This window comes from Heterodontus francisci, unplaced genomic scaffold, assembly GCF_036365525.1.
Source record: "Heterodontus francisci isolate sHetFra1 unplaced genomic scaffold, sHetFra1.hap1 HAP1_SCAFFOLD_234, whole genome shotgun sequence".
NCBI classification, from domain to species: Eukaryota; Metazoa; Chordata; class Chondrichthyes; order Heterodontiformes; family Heterodontidae; genus Heterodontus; species Heterodontus francisci.
In genome coordinates this window covers 604,020-625,569 of record NW_027140371.1, presented here as the reverse complement: position 1 = coordinate 625,569, position 21,550 = coordinate 604,020, and positions in this window count along the sequence as shown.

Below are 21,550 nucleotides of genomic sequence, written 5' to 3'. Positions count from 1 at the left end.
AGTGCTCACCTGTGCACTGAGATACCCCATGATATCTCACACTGACCGTCGAGTATCTCTCACTCTCTGTACTCAGTGTTCACCTGGGGACTGAGATACCCAATGATATCTCACACTGTCCATCGATTGTCTCTCATTGTCGGTACTCAGTGCTCACCAGGGGACTGAGATACCCCATGAAATCTCACTATAACCATCGAGTGTCTCTCACTGTCTGTACTCAGTGTTCACCTGGGGACTGAGATACCCCATGATATCTTACACTGACCATCGAGTGTCTCACACTTTTTGCACTCAGTGTTCACCTGGGGACTGAGATACCCCATGAAATCTCACTATAACCATCGAGTGTCTCTCACTGTCTGTACTCAGTGTTCACCTGGGGACTGAGATACCCCATGATATCTCACACTGACCATCGAGTGTCTCTCACTGTCTGAAGTCAGTGCTCACCTGGGGACTGATACCCCATGATATCTCACACTGACCATCGACTGTCTCTCACTCTCTGTAATTAGTGCTCACCTGTGCACTGAGATACCCCATGATATCTCACCCTGACCATCGAGTGTCTCTCACTGTCTGTACTCCGTGCTCACAAGGGGACTGAGATACCCCATGATATCTCACACTGACCATCGAGTATATCTCACTGTGTGACCTCAGTGTTCACCCGCAGACTGAGATACCCCATGATATCTCACACTGACCATCGATTGTCTCTCACTGTCTGTACTCAGTGCTCACCTGGGGACTGAGATACCCCATGATATCTCACACTGACCATTGAGTGTCTCTCACTGTCTGTACTCAGTGCTCAACTGGGGACTGAGATACACCATGATATCTCACACTGACCATTAAGTGTCCCTCACTGTCTGCACTCAGTGTTCACCAGGGGACTGAGTTACCCCATGATATCTCACACTGACCATCAAGTGTCTCTCACTGTCTGTACTCAGTGTTCATCCGGGGACAGAGATACCCCATGATATCTCTCAGTGACCATCGCGTGTCTCTCACTGTCGGTACTCAGTGCGCACCCGGGGACTGAGATAACCCATGATATCTCTCAGTGACCATCGCGTGTCTTTCACTGTCTGTACTCAGTGCTCACCTGTGGACTTAGATACCCCGTGATATCTCACACTGACCATCGAGTGTCTCTCACTGTCTGTAATCAGTGCTCACCTGTGCACTGAGATACCCCATGATATCTCACACTGACCGTCGAGTATCTCTCACTCTCTGTACTCAGTGTTCACCTGGGGACTGAGATACCCAATGATATCTCACACTGTCCATCGATTGTCTCTCATTGTCGGTACTCAGTGCTCACCAGGGGACTGAGATCCCCCATGAAATCTCACTATAACCATCGAGTGTCTCTCACTGTCTGTACTCAGTTTTCACCTGGGGACTGAGATACCCCATGATATCTTACACTGACCATCGAGTGTCTCACACTTTCTGCACTCAGTGTTCACCTGGGGACTGAGATAGCCCATGATATCTCACACTGACCATCGCGTGTCTCTCACTGTCTGTACTCACTGCTCACCTGGGGACTGAGATACCCCATGATATCTCACACTGACCATCGAGTGTCTCTCACTCTCTGTAATTAGTGCTCACCTGTGCTCTAAGATACCCCTAGATATCTCACACTGACCATCGAGTGTCACTCACTGTCTGTACTCATTGTTCACCTGGGGACTGAGATACCCAATGATATCTCACACTGTCCATCGATTGTCTCTCATTGTCTGTACTCAGTGCTCACCAGGGGACTGAGATACCCCATGAAATCTCACTATAACCATCGAATGTCTCTCACTGACTGTACTCAATGTTCACCGGTGGACTGAGAAACCACATGATATCTCACACTGACCACTCAGTGTCCCTTACTGTCTGTAAACAGTGTTCATCGGGGACTGAGATACCCCATGATATCTCACACTGACCATCGAGTGTCTCTTACTCTCTGTACTCAGTGCTCACCTGGGGACTGAGATACCCCATGATATCTCACACTGACCATTGAGTGTCTCTCACTCTCTGTAATTAGTGCTCACCTGTTCTCTGAGATACCCCTAGATATCTCACACTGACCATCGAGTGTCTCTCACTGTCTGTACTCAGTGTTCACCTGGGGACTGAGATACCCAATGATATCTCACACTGTCCATCGATTGTCTCTCATTGTCTGTACTCAGTGCTCACCAGGGGACTGAGATACCCCATGAAATCTCACTATAACCATCGATTGTCTCTCACTGACTGTACTCAGTGTTCACCTGGGGACTGAGATACCCCATGATATCTCTCAGTGACCATCGCTTGTCTCTCACTGTCTGTACTCAGTGCTCACTTGGGGACTGAGATACCCCATGATATCTCTCAGTGCGAATCGTGTTTCTCTCACTGTCTGTACTCAGTGCTCACCTGGGGACTGAGATATCCCATGATATCTCACTCTGACCATCAAGTGTCTCTCACTGTCTGTTCTCAGTGCTCACCTTGGGACTGAGATACCTAATGATGTCTCTCAGTGAGAATCGCGTGTCTCTCACTGTCTGTACTCAGTGCTCAACTGGGGACTGAGATAACCCATGATATCTCTCAGTGACCATTGCGTGTCTCTCACTGTCTGTACTCGGTGTTCACCCGGAGAATGAGATACCGCATGATATCTCACACTGACCTTCGAGTGTCTCTCACTGTCTGTTATCAGTGTTCACCCGGGGAATGAGATACCCCGTGATATCTCACACTGACCATCGAGTATATCTCAATGTCTGTACTCAGTGTTCACCAGGGGACTGTGATACCCCATGATATCTCACACTGACCATCGAGTGTCTCTCACTGTCTGTACTCATTGTTCATCCGGGGACAGAGATACTTCATGATATCTCTCACTGACCATCAAGTGTCTCTCACTGTCTGTACTCAGTGCTCACCCGGGGACTGAGATAACCCATGATATCTCTCAGTGACCATCGCGTGTCTCTCACTGTCTGTACTCAGTGCTCGCCTGGGGACTGAGATACCCCATGATATCTCACACTGACAGTCGAGTATCTCTCATTGTCTGTCCTCAGTGTTCACCCGGAGACTGAGATACCGCATGATATCTCACACTGACCATCGAGTGTCTCTCACTGTCTGTACTCAGTGTTCACCTGGGAACTGAGATACACCATGATATCTCACACTGACCATCGAGTGTCTCTCACTGTCTGTACTCAGTGTTCACCTGGGGACTGAGATACACCATGATATCTCACACTGACCAGCGAGTGTCTCTCACTGTCTGAACTCAGTATTCACCCGGGCACTGAGATACCCCGTGACATCTCACACTGACTATCGAGTATATCTCACTGTCTCTACTCAGTGTTCACCTGGGGACTGAGATATCCCATGATATCACACACTGACCATTAAGTGTCCCTCACTGTCTGTACTCAGTGTTTACCAGGGGACTGAGTTACCCCATGATATCTCACACTGACCATCAAGTGTCTCTCACTGTCTGTACTCCGTGTTCATCCGGGGACAGAGATACCCCATGATATCTCTCAGTGACCATCGCGTGTCTCTCACTGTCGCTACTCAGTGCGCACCCGGGGACTGAGATAACCCATGATATCTCTCAGTGACCATCGCTTGTCTTTCACTGTCTGTACTCAGTGCTCACCTGGGGACTTAGATACCCCGTGATATCTCACACTGACCATCGAGTGTCTCTCACTGTCTGTAATCAGTGCTCACCTGTGCACTGAGATACCCCATGATATCTCACACTGACCGTCGAGTATCTCTCACTCTCTGTACTCAGTGTTCACCTGGGGACTGAGATACCCAATGATATCTCACACTGTCCATCGATTGTCTCTCATTGTCGGTACTCAGTGCTCACCAGGGGACTGAGATACCCCATGAAATCTCACTATAACCATCGAGTGTCTCTCACTGTCTGTACTCAGTGTTCACCTGGGGACTGAGATACCCCATGATATCTTACACTGACCATCGAGTGTCTCACACTTTCTGCACTCAGTGTTCACCTGGGGACTGAGATACCCCATGAAATCTCACTATAACCATCGAGTGTCTCTCACTGTCTGTACTCAGTGTTCACCTGGGGACTGAGATACCCCATGATATCTCACACTGACCATCGAGTGTCTCTCACTGTCTGAAGTCAGTGCTCACCTGGGGACTGATACCCCATGATATCTCACACTGACCATCGACTGTCTCTCACTCTCTGTAATTAGTGCTCACCTGTGCACTGAGATACCCCATGATATCTCACCCTGACCATCGAGTGTCTCTCACTGTCTGTACTCCGTGCTCACAAGGGGACTGAGATACCCCATGATATCTCACACTGACCATCGAGTATATCTCACTGTGTGACCTCAGTGTTCACCCGCAGACTGAGATACCCCATGATATCTCACACTGACCATCGATTGTCTCTCACTGTCTGTACTCAGTGCTCACCTGGGGACTGAGATACCCCATGATATCTCACACTGACCATTGAGTGTCTCTCACTGTCTGTACTCAGTGCTCAACTGGGGACTGAGATACACCATGACATCTCACACAGACCATCGAGTGTATCTCACTGTCTGTACTCAGTGTTCACCTGGGGACTGAGATACCCCATGATATCTCACACTGACCATTAAGTGTCCCTCACTGTCTGCACTCAGTGTTCACCAGGGGACTGAGTTACCCCATGATATCTCACACTGACCATCAAGTGTCTCTCACTGTCTGTACTCAGTGTTCATCCGGGGACAGAGATACCCCATGATATCTCTCAGTGACCATCGCGTGTCTCTCACTGTCGGTACTCAGTGCGCACCCGGGGACTGAGATAACCCATGATATCTCTCAGTGACCATCGCGTGTCTTTCACTGTCTGTACTCAGTGCTCACCTGTGGACTTAGATACCCCGTGATATCTCACACTGACCATCGAGTGTCTCTCACTGTCTGTAATCAGTGCTCACCTGTGCACTGAGATACCCCATGATATCTCACACTGACCGTCGAGTATCTCTCACTCTCTGTACTCAGTGTTCACCTGGGGACTGAGATACCCAATGATATCTCACACTGTCCATCGATTGTCTCTCATTGTCGGTACTCAGTGCTCACCAGGGGACTGAGATCCCCCATGAAATCTCACTATAACCATCGAGTGTCTCTCACTGTCTGTACTCAGTTTTCACCTGGGGACTGAGATACCCCATGATATCTTACACTGACCATCGAGTGTCTCACACTTTCTGCACTCAGTGTTCACCTGGGGACTGAGATACCCCATGATATCACACACTGACCATCGAGTGTCTCTCACTGTCTGAAGTCAGTGCTCACCTGGGGACTGAGATACCCCATGATATCTCACACTGACCATCGCGTGTCTCTCACTGTCTGTACTCACTGCTCACCTGGGGACTGAGATACCCCATGATATCTCACACTGACCATCGAGTGTCTCTCACTCTCTGTAATTAGTGCTCACCTGTGCTCTAAGATACCCCTAGATATCTCACACTGACCATCGAGTGTCTCTCACTGTCTGTACTCATTGTTCACCTGGGGACTGAGATACCCAATGATATCTCACACTGTCCATCGATTGTCTCTCATTGTCTGTACTCAGTGCTCACCAGGGGACTGAGATACCCCATGAAATCTCACTATAACCATCGAATGTCTCTCACTGACTGTACTCAATGTTCACCGGTGGACTGAGAAACCACATGATATCTCACACTGACCACTCAGTGTCCCTTACTGTCTGTAAACAGTGTTCATCGGGGACTGAGATACCCCATGATATCTCACACTGACCATCGAGTGTCTCTTACTCTCTGTACTCAGTGCTCACCTGGGGACTGAGATACACCATGATATCTCTCACTGACCATCGAGTGCCTCTCACTAGCAGTACTCAGTGTTCACCTGGGGACTGAGATACCCCATGATATCTCTCAGTGAGAATCTCGTGTCTCTCACTGTCTGTACTCAGTGCTCACAAGGGGACTGAGATACCCCATGATATCTCACACTGACCATCGAGTATATCTCACTGTGTGACCTCATTGTTCACCCGCAGAATGAGATACCACATGAGATCTCACACTGACCATCGAGTGTCTCTCACTGTCTGTACTCAGTGTTCACCTGGGGACTGAGATACGCCATGATATCTCACTCTGACCATCGAGTGTCTCTCAATGTCGGAACTCAGTGTTCACCTGGGGACTGAGATACGCCATGATATCTCACTCTGACAATCGAGTGTCTCTCAATGTCGGAACTCAGTGTTCACCTGGGGACTGAGATACGCCATGATATCTAACTCTGACCATCGAGTGTCTCTCACTGTCTGTACTCAGTGTTCACCTGGGGACTGAGATACGCCATGATATCTCACACTGACCATCGAGTGTCTCTCACTGTCTGTACTCAGTGTTCACCTGGGGACTGAGATACGCCATGATATCTCACTCTGACCATCGAGTGTCTCTCAATGTCGGAACTCAGTGTTCACCCGGGGAATGAGATACCCCGTGACATCTCACACTGACCATCGAGTATATCTCACTGTCTGTACTCAGTGTTCACCTGGGGACTGAGATATCCCATGATATCACACACTGACCATTAAGTGTCCCTCACTGTCTGTACTCAGTGTTCACCAGGGGACTGAGTTACCCCATGATATCTCACACTGACCATCAAGTGTCTCTCACTGTCTGTACTCAGTGCTCACCTGGGGACTGAGATATCCCATGATATCTCACACTGACCATCAAGTGTCTCTCACTGTCTGTACTCAGTGTTCACCTTGGGACTGAGATACCTAATGATGTCTCTCAGTGAGAATCGCGTGTCTCTCACTGTCTGTACTCAGTGCTCAACTGGGGACTGAGATAACCCATGATATCTCTCAGTGACCATCGAGTGTATCACACTTTCTGCACTCAGTGTTCACCTGGGGACTGAGATACCCCATGAAATCACACTATAACTATCGAGTGTCTCTCACTGTCTGTACTCAGTGTTCACCTGGGGACTGAGATACCCCATGATATCTCACACTGACCATCGAGTGTCTCTCACTGTCTGAAGTCAGTGCTCACCTGGGAATGAGATACCCCGTGATACCTCACACTGACCATCGAGTATATCTCAATGTCTGTACTCATTGTTCATCCGGGGACAGAGATACTTCATGATATCTCTCACTGACCATCAAGTGTCTCTCACTGTATGTACTCAGTGCTCACCCGGGGACTGAGATAACCCATGATATCTCTCAGTGACCATCGCGTGTCTCTCACTGCCTGTACTCAGTGCTCGCCTGGGGACTGAGATACCCCATGATATCTCACCCTGACCATCGAGTATATCTCATTGTCTGTCCTCAGTGTTCACCCGGAGACTGAGATATCGCATGATATCTCACACTGGCTATCGAGTGTCTCTCACTGTCTGTACTCAGTGTTCACCTGGGAACTGAGATACACCATGATATCTCACACTGACCATCGAGTGTCTCTCACTGTCTGTACTCAGTGTTCACCTGGGGACTGAGATACACCATGATATCTCACACTGACCAGCGAGTGTCTCTCACTGTCTGAACTCAGTGTTCACCCGGGCACTGAGATACCCCGTGACATCTCACACTGACCATCGAGTATATCTCACTGTCTCTACTCAGTGTTCACCTGGGGACTGAGATATCCCATGATATCACACACTGACCATTAAGTGTCCCTCACTGTCTGTACTCAGTGTTTACCAGGGGACTGAGTTACCCCATGATATCTCCAACTGACCATCAAGTGTCTCTCACTGTCTGTAATCAGTGCTCACCTGTGCACTGAGATACCCCTTGATATCTCACACTGACCGTCGAGTATCTCTCACTCTCTGTACTCAGTGTTCACCTGGGGACTGAGATACCCAATGATATCTCACACTGTCCATCGATTGTCTCTCATTGTCGGTACTCAGTGCTCACCAGGGGACTGAGATACCCCATGAAATCTCACTATAACCATCGAGTGTCTCTCACTGTCTGTACTCAGTGTTCACCTGGGGACTGAGATACTCCATGATATCTTACACTGACCATCGAGTGTCTCACTCTTTCTGCACTCAGTGTTCACCTGGGGACTGAGATACCCCATGAAATCTCACTATAACCATCGAGTGTCTCTCACTGTCTGTACTCAGTGTTCACCTGGGGACTGAGATACCCCATGATATCTCACACTGACCATTAAGTGTCCCTCACTGTCTGCACTCAGTGTTCACCAGGGGACTGAGTTACCCCATGATATCTCACACTGACCATCAAGTGTCTCTCACTGTCTGTACTCAGTGTTCATCCGGGGACAGAGATACCCCATGATATCTCTCAGTGACCATCGCGTGTCTCTCACTGTCTGTACTCAGTGTTCACCTGGGGACTGAGATACCCCATGATATCTCACACTGACCATCGAGTGTCTCTCACTGTCTGAAGTCAGTGCTCACCTGGGGACTGAGATACCCCATGATATCTCACACTGACCATCGCGTGTCTCTCACTGTCTGTACTCACTGCTCACCTGGGGACTGAGATACCCCATGATATCTCACACTGACCATCGAGTGTCTCTCACTCTCTGTAATTAGTGCTCACCTGTGCACTGAGATACCCCTAGATATCTCACACTGACCATCGAGTGTCTCTCACTGTCTGTACCCAGTGCTCACCTGGGGACTGAGATACCCCATGATATCTCTCAGTGACAATCGCCTGTCTCTCACTGTCTGTACCCAGTGCTCACCTGGGGACTGAGATACCCCATGATATCTCTCAGTGACAATCGCGTGTCTCTCACTGTCTGTACTCAGTGCTCACCTGGGCACTGAGATACCCCATGATATCTCTCAGTGAGAATCGAGTGTCTCTCACTGTCTGTACTCAGTGCTCACCTGTACACTGAGATACCCCATGAAATCTCACACTGACCATCGAGTGTCTCTCACTGTCTGTACTCAGTGTTCACCTGGGGACTGAGATACCCCATGATATCACACACTGACCATCGAGTGTCTCACTATCTGTACTCAGGTTTCACCCGGGGACTGAGATACCCCGTGACATCTCACACTGACCATCGAGTTTATCTCACTGTCTGTACTCAGTGTTCACCAGGAGACTGAGATACCCCATGATATCTCACACTGACCATCGAGTGTCTCTCACTGTCTGTACTCAGTCTTCATCCGGGGACTGAGATACGCCATGATAACTCTCAGTGACCATCGCGTGTCTCTCACTGTCGGTACTCAGTGTTCATCCGGGGACAGTGATACCCCATGATATCTCTCAGTGACCATCGCGTGACTCTCACTGTGTGTACTCAGTGCGGAACCGGGGACTGAGATAACCCAGGATATCTATCAGTGACCATCGCGTGTCTCTCACTGTCTGTACTCAGTGCTCACCTGGGGACTTAGATACCCCGTGATATCTCACACTGACCATCTTGTGTCTCTCACTTTCTGCACTCAGTGTTCTTCTGGGGACTGAGATACCCCATGAAATGTCACTATAACCATCGAGTGTCTCTCACTGTCTGGACTCAGTGTTCACCTGGGGACTGAGATACCCCATGATATCTCACACTGACCATCGAGTGTCTCTCACTGTCTGTACTCAGTGCTCACCTGGGGACTGAGATAACCCATGATATCACACACTGACCATCGAGTGTCTCTCACTTTCTGCACTCAGTGTTCTTCTGGGGACTGAGATCCCCCATGAAATCTCACTATAACCATCGAGTGTCTCTCACTGTCTGGACTCAGTGTTCACCTGGGGACTGAGATACCCCATGATATCTCACACTGACCATCGAGTGTCTCTCACTGTCTGTACTCAGTGCTCACCTGGGGACTGAGATACCCCATGATATCTCACACTGACCATCGAGTGTCCCTCACTGTCTGTACTCAGTGCTCACCTGGGGACTGAGATACCCCATGATAGCTCACACTGAACATTGAGTGTCTCTCAATGTCTGTCCTCAGTGTTCACCCAGAGACTGAGATACCCCATGATATCTCACACTGACCATCGAGTGTCCCTCACTGTCTGTACTCAGTGCTCACCTGGGGACTGAGATACCCCATGATATCTCACACTGACCATCGAGTGTCTCTCACTGTCTGTACTCAGTGTTCACCTGGGGACTGAGATACCCCATGATATCTTACACTGACCATCGAGTGTCTCTCACTGTCTGTACTCAGTGCTCACCTGGGGACTGAGATACCCCATGATATCTCACACTGACCATCGAGTGTCTCTCACTGTCTGTTCTCAGTGCTCACCTTGGGACTGAGATACCTAATGATATCTCTCAGTGAGAATCGCGTGTCTCTCACTGTCTGTACTCAGTGCTCAACTGGGGACTGAGATACCCCATGATATCACACACTGACCATCGAGTGTCTCTCACTTTCTGCACTCAGTGTTGTCCTGGGGACTGAGATACCCCATGAAATCTCACTATAACCATCGAGTGTCTCTCACTGTCTGTACTCAGTGTTCACCTGGGGACTGAGATACCCCATGATATCTCACACTGACCATCGCGTGTCTCTCACTGTCTGTACTCAGTGTTCACCTGGGGACTGAGATACCCCATGATATCTCACAATGACCATCGAGTGTCTCTCAATGTCTGTACTCAGTGCTGACCTGGGGACTGAGATACCCCATGATATCTCTCAGTGACCATCGCGTGTCTCTCACTGTCTGTACTCAGTGTTCACCTGGGGACTGAGATACCCCATGATATCTCACTCAGACCATCGAGTGTCTCTCATTTTCTGCACTCAGTGTTCTCTTGGGGACAGAGATAAACCATGAAATCTCACTATTGCCATCGAGTGTCTCTCACTGTCTGTACTCAGAGCTCACCTGGGGACTGAGATGCCCCGTGATATCACACACTGACCATCGAGTGTCTCTCACTGTCTGTACTCAGTGCTCACCTGGGGACTGAGATACCCCATGACACTCTCAGTGAGAATCGCGTGTCTCTCAGTGTCTGTACTCTGTGCTCACCTGGGGACTGAGAAACCCCATGATATCTCACACTGACCATTGAATTTCTCTCACTGTCTGTACTCAGTGTTCAGCTGGGGACTGAGATACCCCATGATATCTCACACTGACCATCGAGTGTCTCTCACTGTCTGTGCTCAGTGCTCACCTGGGTTCTGAGATACCCCACGATATCTTTCAGTGAGAATCGCGTGTCTCTCACTGTCTGTACTCAGTGCTCACCTGGGGACTGAGATACCCCATTATATCTCACACTGACCATCGAGTATATCCCACTGTCTGACCTCAGTGTTCACCCGGAGACTGAGATACCACATGCTATCTCACACTGACCATCGAGTGTCTCTCACTGTCTGTACTCAGTGTTCACCCGGAGACTGAGATACCACATGCTATCTCACACTGACCATCGAGTGTCTCTCACTGTCTGTACTCAGTGTTCACCCGTGGACTGAGATACCCCATGATATCTCTCACTGACAATCGAGTGTCTCTCACTGTCAGTACTCAGTGTTCAACCGGAGACAGAAATACCCCGTGACATCTCACACTGACCATCGAGTGTCTCTCACTGTCTGGACTCAGTGCTCACCTGGGGATTGAGATACCCCATGATATCTCACACTGACCATCGAGTATATCTCACTGTCTTTCCTTAGTGTTCATCCGGAGACTGAGATACCGCATGATATCTCATCGAGTGTCCCACACTCTCTTTTCTCAGTGTTCACCTGGGGACTGAGATATCCTAAAATATCACACACTGACAACCAAGTGTCCCTCATTGTCTGTACTCAGTGTTCACTAGGGGACTGAGATACCCAATGATATCTCACACTGACCATCAAGTGTCTCTCACTGTCTGTACTAAGTGCTCACCCGGGGACAGAGATACCCCATGATATCTCTCAGTGACCGTCGCGTGTCTCTCACTGTCTGTACTCAGCGTTCACCCGGAGACTGAGATACCCCATGATATCTCACACTGAACATCGAGTGTCTCTCGCTGTCTGTACTCAGTGCTCACCTGGGGACTGAGATACCCCATGACATGTCTCAGTGAGAATCGCGTGTCTCTCACTGTCTGTACTCAGTGCTCACTTGGGGTCTGAGATACCCCATGATATCTCTCAGTGAGAATCGAGTGTCTCTCACTGTCTGTTCTCAGTGCTCACCTGGGGACTGAGATACCTAACGATATCTCTCAGTGTGAATCGCGAGTCTCTCACTGTCTGTACTCAGTGCTCAACTTGGGACTGAGATACCCCATGATATCTCACACTGACCATCGAGTATATCTCACTGTCTGTCCTCAGTGTTCACCCGGAGACTGAGATACCGCATGAAATCTCACACTGACCATCGAGTGTCTGTAACTGTCTGTACTCAGTGTTCACCTGGGGACTGAGATACTCCATGAGATCTCAAACTGACCATCGAGTGTCTCTCACTGTCGGTACTCAGTGCTCATCTGGGGACTGAGATACCCCATGATATCTCACACTGACCATCGAGTGTCTCTCACTCTCTGTACTCAGTGTTCAGCTGGTGACATAGATACCCCATGATATCTCTCAGTGACCATCGCGTGTCTCTCACTGTCTGTTCTCAGTGTTCAACCGGAGACAGAGATACCCCATGACATCTCAGAATAACCATCTTGTGTCTCTCACTGTCTGTACTCAGTGCTCACCCGGAGACTGAGATACCCCATGATATCTCACAGTGAGAATCGCGTGTCTCTCACTGTCTGTACTCAGTGCTCACCTGGGGACTGAGATACCCCATGATATCTCACACTGACCATCGAGTATATCTCACTGTCTTTCCTTAGTGTTCACCCGGAGACTGAGATACCGCATGATATCTCATCGAGTGTCCCCCACTCTCTTTACTCAGTGTTCACCTGGGGACTGAGTTATACCAAAATATCACACACTGACCATCGAGTGTCCCTCACTGTCTGTACTCAGTGTTCACTATGGACTGAGATACCCCATGATATCTCACACTGACCATCAAGTGTCTCTCACTGTCTGTACTCAGTGTTCATCCGGGGACAGAGATACCCCATGATATCTCTCAGTGCCCATCGAGTGTCTCTCACTGTCAGTAGTCAGTGCTCACCCGGGGACAGAGATACCCCATGATATCTCTCAGTGACCGTCGCGTGTCTCTCACTGTCTGTACTCAGTGCTCACCTGGGGACTGAGATACCCCGTGATATCTCACACAGACCATCGAGTGTCTGTCACTGTCTGTACTCAGTGCTCACCTGTGCACTGAGATACCCCATGATATCTCACACTGACCGTCGAGTATCTCTCACTCTCAGTCCTCAGTGTTCACCTGGGGACTGAGATACCCCATGATATCTCACACTGTCCATCGATTGTCTCTCACTGTCTGTACTCATTGTACACCTGGGAACTGAGATACCCCATGATATCTCACACTGTCCATCGATTGTCTCTCACTGTCTGTACTCAGTGTTCACCCGGGGAATGAGATACCCCATGATATCTCACACTGACCATCGAGTGTCTCTCACTGTCTGTACTCAGTGTTCACCCGGAGACCGAGATACCCCGTGATATCACACATTGACCATCAAGTGTCTCTCACTGTCTGCAATCAGTGTTCACATGGGGACAAAAATACCCCGTGATATCTCACACTGACCATCAAGTGTCCTTCACAGTCTGTACTCAGTGTTCACATGGGGACAAAAATACCCCGTGAGATCTCACACTGACCATCAAGTGTCCTTCACTGTCTGTACTCAGTGTTCACATGGGGACAAAAATACCCCGTGATATCTCACACTGACCATCAAGTGTCCTTCACTGTCTGTACTCAGTGTTCACCTGGGGACAAAAATACCCCGTGATATCACACATTGACCATCAAGTGTCTCTCACTGTCTGTACTCAGTGTTCACCTGGGGACAGAGATACCCCGTGATATCTCACACTGACCATCAAGTGTCCCTCACTGTCTGTACTCAGTGTTCACATGGGGACAAAAATGCCCCGTGATATCTCACACTGACCATCGAGTGTCTTTCACTGTCTCTGCCCGAAACTTGCTGGTCTTCCAGTGCAAAGAGTTGTCCACCACCGAATGTTGCTCCATGGCACATTCCAAGGTCCCCAGGACTAAGTGCTGAGGGACGCACTGAAGCTTGGGGCTGCTGCAGCAAAGGCTCAATGGGGAAAGACCACAGTGTAAGGTTCCCCCCACTAATCTGGATCCATGGGAAACCCCTCGAACTGTATCATTAATTTTCCCAATTGCTGAAATTTCAAACTGTAATTGAAATGACAATTGTGAAACAGAAGGGTTGGGAAGAAACTCATGACAGTATTGAAGGAAACTGATCACCCTTGCAATGTTTGTATTTTTTGGTGCTGTTTTGAAACAGTTTGGCAATGTAATTTTTACAGATTTTTATGAACAAAGTATATTTTGGAAATAAAAAATAAGTCTGTACTCAGTGTTCACCTGGAGACTGAGATACCCCATGATATCTCACACTGACCATCGAGTGTCTCTCACTGTCTCGACTCAGTGTTCACTTGGGGACTGAGATACCCCATGATATCTCACACTGACCATCGAGTGTCTCTCACTGTCTGTACTCAGTGTTCACCTGGGGACTGAGATACCCCATGATATCTCACACTGACCATCGAGTGTCTCTCACTATCTATACTCAGTGCTCACCAGGAGACTGAGATAGCCCATGATATCTCACACTGACCATCGAGTGTCTCTCACTGTCTGTACTCAGTGTTCACCTGGGGACTGAGATACCCCATGATATCACACACTGACCATCGAGTGTCTCTCACTGTCTGTACTCAGTGTACACCTGGGGACTGAGATACACCATGATATCACACACTGAACATCCAGTGCCTCTCACTGTCTGTACTCAGTGTTCACCTGGGGACTGAGATACCCCATGATACCACACACTGAACATCCAGTGCCTCTCACTGTCTGTACTCAGTGTTCATCTGGGGACTGAGATACCCCATGATATCTCACACTGACCATCGAGTGTCTCTCACTGTCTGTACTCAGTGTTCACCTGGGGACTGAGATACCCCGTGATATCTCACACTGACCATCGAGTGTCTCTCACTGTCTGTACTCAGTCTTCACCTAGAGACTGAGAAACCCCATGATATCACACACTGAACATCGAGTGTCTCTCACTGTCTGTACTCAATGTTCACCTGGGGACTGAGAAACCCCATGATATCACACACTGAACTTCGAGTGTCTCTCACTGACTGTACTCAATGTTCACCCGGGGAAAGAGATACACCATGATATCACACACTGAACATCGAGTTTCTCTCACTCTCTGTACTCAGTGTTCACCTGGGGACTGAGATACCCCATGATATCTCACACTGAACATCGAGTTTCTCTCACTGTCTGTACTCAATGTTCACCTGGGGACTGAGATACAACATGATATCTCACACTGACCTTCGAATGTCCCTCACGGTCTGGACTCAGTGTTCACCTGGGGACTGAGATATCCTGTGATATCTCACATTGACCATCGAGTGTCTCTTTCTTTCTGTACTCAATGTTCACCTGGGGACTGAGATACCCCATGATATCTCACACTGACCATCGAGTGTCTCTCACTGTCTGTACTCAGTGTTCACCTGGGGACTGAGATACCCCATGACATCTCTCAGTGAGAATCGAGTGTCTCTCACTGTCTGTACTCAGTGTTCACCTGGGGACTGAGATACCCCATGATATCTCACACTGACCATCGAGTGTCTCTCACTGTCTGTACTCAGTGTTCACCCGGGGACTGAGATAGCCCGTGACATCTCTCACTGACCATCGAGGTTATCTCACTGCCTGTACTCAGTGTTCACCTGGGGACTGAGATATCCCATGATATCACACACTGACATTTAAGTTTCCCTCACTGTCTGTACTCAGTGTTCACCAGGGGACTGAGCTACCCCATGATATCTCACACTGACCATCAAGTGTCTCTCACTGTCTGTACTCAGTGTTCATCCGGGGACAGAGATACCCCATGATATCTCTCAGTGACCATCGAGTGTCTCTCACTGTCTGCACTCAGTGTTCACCTGGGGACTGAGATACCACATGATATCTCACACTGACCATTGAGTGTCCCTCACTTTCTGTACACAGTGTTCATCTGGGGACTGAGATACCCCATGATATCTCACACTGACCATTGAGTGTCTCTCACTGTCTGTACTCAGTGTTCACCTGGGGACTGAAATACCCCATGATATCACACACTGACCATCAAGTGTCTCTCACTGTCTGTACTCAGTGTTCACCTGGGGACTGAGATACCCCGTGATATCTCACACTGACCATCGAGTGTCTCTCACTGTCTGTACTCAGTGTTCACCTGGGTACTGAGATACCCCATGATATCTCACACTGACCATCAAGTGTCTCTCACTGTCTGTACTCAATGTTCACCTGGGGACTGAGAAACCCCATGATATCACACACTGAACTTCGAGCGTCTCTCACTGACTGTACTCAATGTTCACCCGGGGAATGAGATACACCATGATATCTCACACTGACCATCGAGTGCCTCTCACTGTCTGTACTCAGTGTTCACCTGGGGACTGAGATACCCCGTGATATCTCACACTGACCATCGCGTGTCTCTCACTGTCTGTACTCAGTGTTCATCTGGGGACTGAGATACCCCGTGATATCTCACACTGACCATCGAGTGCCTCTCACTGTCTGTACTCAATGTTCACCTGGGGACTGAGATACCCCATGATATCTCACACTGAACATCGAGTGTCTCTCACTTTCTGCACTCAATGTTCACCTGGGGACTGAGATACAACATGATATCTCACACTGACCTTCGAATGTCCCTCACGGTCTGTACTCAGTGTTCACCTGGGGACTGAGATATCCTATGGTATCTCACACTGACCATCGAGTGTCTCTTTCTTTCTGTACTCAATGTTCACCTGGGGACTGAGATACACCATGATATCTCACACTGACCATCGAGTGTCTCTTTCTTTCTGTACACAATGTTCACCTGGGGACTGAGATACCCCATGATATCTCACACTGACCATCGAGTGTCTCTCACTGTCTGTACTCAGTGTTCAACTGGGGACTGAGATACCCCATGATATCTCATACTGACCATCGAGTGTCTCTCTCTCTGTCTGTACTCAGTGTTCACCTGGGGACTGAGATACCCCATGATATCTCACACTGACCATCGAGTGTCTCTCACTGTCTGTACTCAGTGTTCACCTGGGGACTGAGATACCCCATGACATCTCTCAGTGAGAATCGAGAGTCTCTCACTGTCTGTACTCAGTGTTCACCTGGGGACTGAGATACCCCATGATATCTCACACTGACCATCGAGTGTCTCTCACTGTCTGTACTCAGTGTTCACCCGGGGACTGAGATAGCCCGTGACATCTCTCATTGACCATCGAGGTTATCTCACTGTCTGTACTCAGTGTTCACCTGGGGACTGAGATATCCCATGATATCACACACTGACCATTAAGTTTCCCTCACTGTCTGTACTCAGTGTTCACCAGGGGACTGAGCTACCCCATGATATCTCACACTGACCATCAAGTGTCTCTCACTGTCTGTACTCAGTGTTCATCCGGGGACAGAGATACCCCATGATATCTCTCAGTGACCATCGAGTGTCTCTCACTGTCTGCACTCAGTGTTCACCTGTGGACTGAGATACCCCATGATATCTCACACTGACCATCGAGTGTCTCTCACTGTCTGTACTCAGTGCTCACCTAGGGACTGAGATACCCCATGATATCACACACTGACCATCGAGTGCCTCTCACTGTCTGTACTCAGTGTTCACCTGGGGACTGAGATACCCCATGATATCTCACACTGACCATCGAGTGTCTCTCACTGTCTGTACTCAGTGTTCACCTGGGGACTGAAATACCCCATAATATCACACACTGACCATCAAGTGTCTGTCACTGTCTGTACTCAGTGTTCACCTGGGGACTGAGATACCCCGTGATATCTCACACTGACCATCGAGTGTCTCTCACTGTCTGTACTCAGTGTTCACCTGGGGACTGAGAAACCCCATGATATCACACACTGAACTTCGAGTGTCTCTCACTGACTGTACTCAATGTTCACCCGGGGAATGAGATACACCATGATATCTCACACTGACCATCGAGTGCCTCTCACTGTCTGTACTCAGTGTTCACCTGGGGACTGAGATACCCCGTGATGTCTCACACTGACCATCAAGTGCCTCTCACTGTCTGTACTCAATGTTCACCTGGGGACTGAGATACCCCATGATATCTCACACTGAACATCGAGTGTCTCTCACTTTCTGCACTCAATGTTCACCTGGGGACTGAGATACAACATGATATCTCACACTGACCTTCGAATGTCCCTCAAGGTCTGTACTCAGTGTTCACCTGGGGACTGAGATATCCTATGATATCTCACACTGACCATCGAGTGTCTCTTTCTTTCTGAACTCAATGTTCACCTGGGGACTGAGATACCCCATGATATCTCACACTGACCATCGAGTGTCTCTTTCTTTCTGTACTCAATGTTCACCTGGGGACTGAGATACCCCATGATATCTCACACTGACCATCGAGTGTCTCTCACTGTCTGTACTCAGTGTTCAACTGGGGACTGAGATACCCCATGATATCTCATACTGACCATCGACTGTCTCTCTCTCTGTCTGTACTCAGTGTTCACCTGGGGACTGAGATACCCCATGATATCTCACACTGACCATCGAGTGTCTCTCACTGTCTGTACTCAGTGTTCACCTGGGGACTGAGATACCCAATGACATCACAAACTGACCATCGAGTGTCACTCACTGTCTGTACTCAGTGTTCACCTGGGGACTGAGATACCCCATGATATCACACACTGACCATCGAATTTCTCTCACTGTCTGTACTCAGTGTTCACCTTGGGACTGAGATACCCAATGACATCACAAACTGACCATCGAGTGTCTCTCACTGTCTGTACTCAGTGTTCACCTGGGGACAGAGATACCCCATGATATCACACACTGACCATCGAATTTCTCTCACTGTCTGTACTCTGTGTTCACCTGGGGACTGAGATACCCCTAGATATCTCACACTGACCATCGAGTGTCTCTCACTGTCTGGACTCAGTGCTCACCTGGGGTCTGAGATTCCCCATGATATCTCACACTGACCATCGAGTGTCTCTCACTGTCTGTACTCAGTGTTCACCTGGGGACTGAGATACCCCATGACATCTCTCAGTGAGAATCGAGTGTCTCTCACTGTCTGTACTCAGTGTTCACCTGGGGACTGAGATACCCCATGATATCTCACACTGACCATCGAGTGTCTCTCACTGTCTGTACTCAGTGGTCACCCGGGGACTGAGATAGCCCGTGACATCTCTCACTGACCATCGAGGTTATCTCACTGTCTGTACTCAGTGTTCACCTGGGGACTGAGATATCCCATGATATCACACACTGACCATTAAGTTTCCCTCACTGTCTGTACTCAGTGTTCATCCGGGGACAGAGATACCCCATGATATCTCTCAGTGACCATCGAGTGTCTCTCACTGTCTGCACTCAGTGTTCATCTGGGGACTGAGATACCCCATGATATCTCACACTGACCATCGAGTGTCTCTTACTGTCTGTACTCAGTGCTCACCTGGGGACTGAGATACCCCGTGATATCACACACTGACCATCGAGTGTCTCTCACTGTCTGTACTCAGTGTTCACCTGGGGACTGAGATACACCATGATATCTCTCACTGACCATCGAGTGTCTCTCACGTGCTGTACTCAGTGTTCACCTGGGGACAGAGATACCCCGTGACATCTCACACAGACCATCGAGTGTCTCTCACGGTCTGTACTCAGTGCTCACCTGGGGACTGAGAAACCCCATGATAACTCACACTGACCATCGAATTTCTCTCACTGTCTGTACTCAGTGCTCACCTGGGGACTGAGATACCCCATGATATCTCACACTGACCATCGAGTGTCTCTCACTGTCTGTACTCAGTGTTCACCCGGGGACTGAGATAGCCCGTGACATCTCTCACTGACCATCGAGGTTATCTCACTGTCTGTACTCAGTGTTCACCTGGGGACTGAGATATCCCATGATATCACACACTGACCATTAAGTTTCCCTCACTGTCTGTACTCAGTGTTCATCAGGGGACTGAGTTACCCCATGATATCTCACACTGACCATCAAGTGTCTCTCACTGTCTGTACTCAGTGTTCATCCGGGGACAGAGATACCCCATGATATCTCTCAGTGACCATCGTGTGTCTCTCACTCTCTGTACTCAGTGCTCACCTGGGGGCTGACATAGCCACTGATATCTCACACTGTCCATCGATTGTCTCTCACTGTCTGTACTCAGTGTTCACCTGGGGACTGAGATACCCCATGATATCTCTCAGTGACCATCGCTTGTCTCTCACTGTCTGTACTCAGTGCTCACTTGGGGACTGAGGTACCCCATGATATCTCTCAGTGCGAATCGCGTTTCTCTCACTGTCTGTACTCAGTGCTCACCTGGGGACTGAGATATCCCATGATATCTCACTCTGACCATCAAGTGTCTCTCACTGTCTGTTCTCAGTGCTCACCTTGGGACTGAGATACCTAATGATGTCTCTCAGTGAGAATCGCGTGTCTCTCACTGTCTGTACTCAGTGCTCAACTGGGGACTGAGATAACCCATGATATCTCTCAGTGACCATTGCGTGTCTCTCACTGTCTGTACTCAGTGTTCACCCGGGGAATGAGATACCCCGTGATATCTCACACTGACCATCGAGTATATCTCAATGTCTGTACTCAGTGTTCACCAGGGGACTGTGATACCCCATGATATCTCACACTGACCATCGAGTGTCTCTCACTGTCTGTACTCATTGTTCATCCGGGGACAGAGATACTTCATGATATCTCTCACTGACCATCAAGTGTCTCTCACTGTCTGTACTCAGTGCTCACCCGGGGACTGAGATAACCCATGATATCTCTCAGTGACCATCGCGTGTCTCTCACTGTCTGTACTCAGTGCTCGCCTGGGGACTGAGATACCCCATGATATCTCACACTGACAGTCGAGTATCTCTCATTGTCTGTCCTCAGTGTTCACCCGGAGACTGAGATACCGCATGATATCTCACACTGACCATCGAGTGTCTCTCACTGTCTGTACTCAGTGTTCACCTGGGAACTGAGATACACCATGATATCTCACACTGACCATCGAGTGTCTCTCACTGTCTGT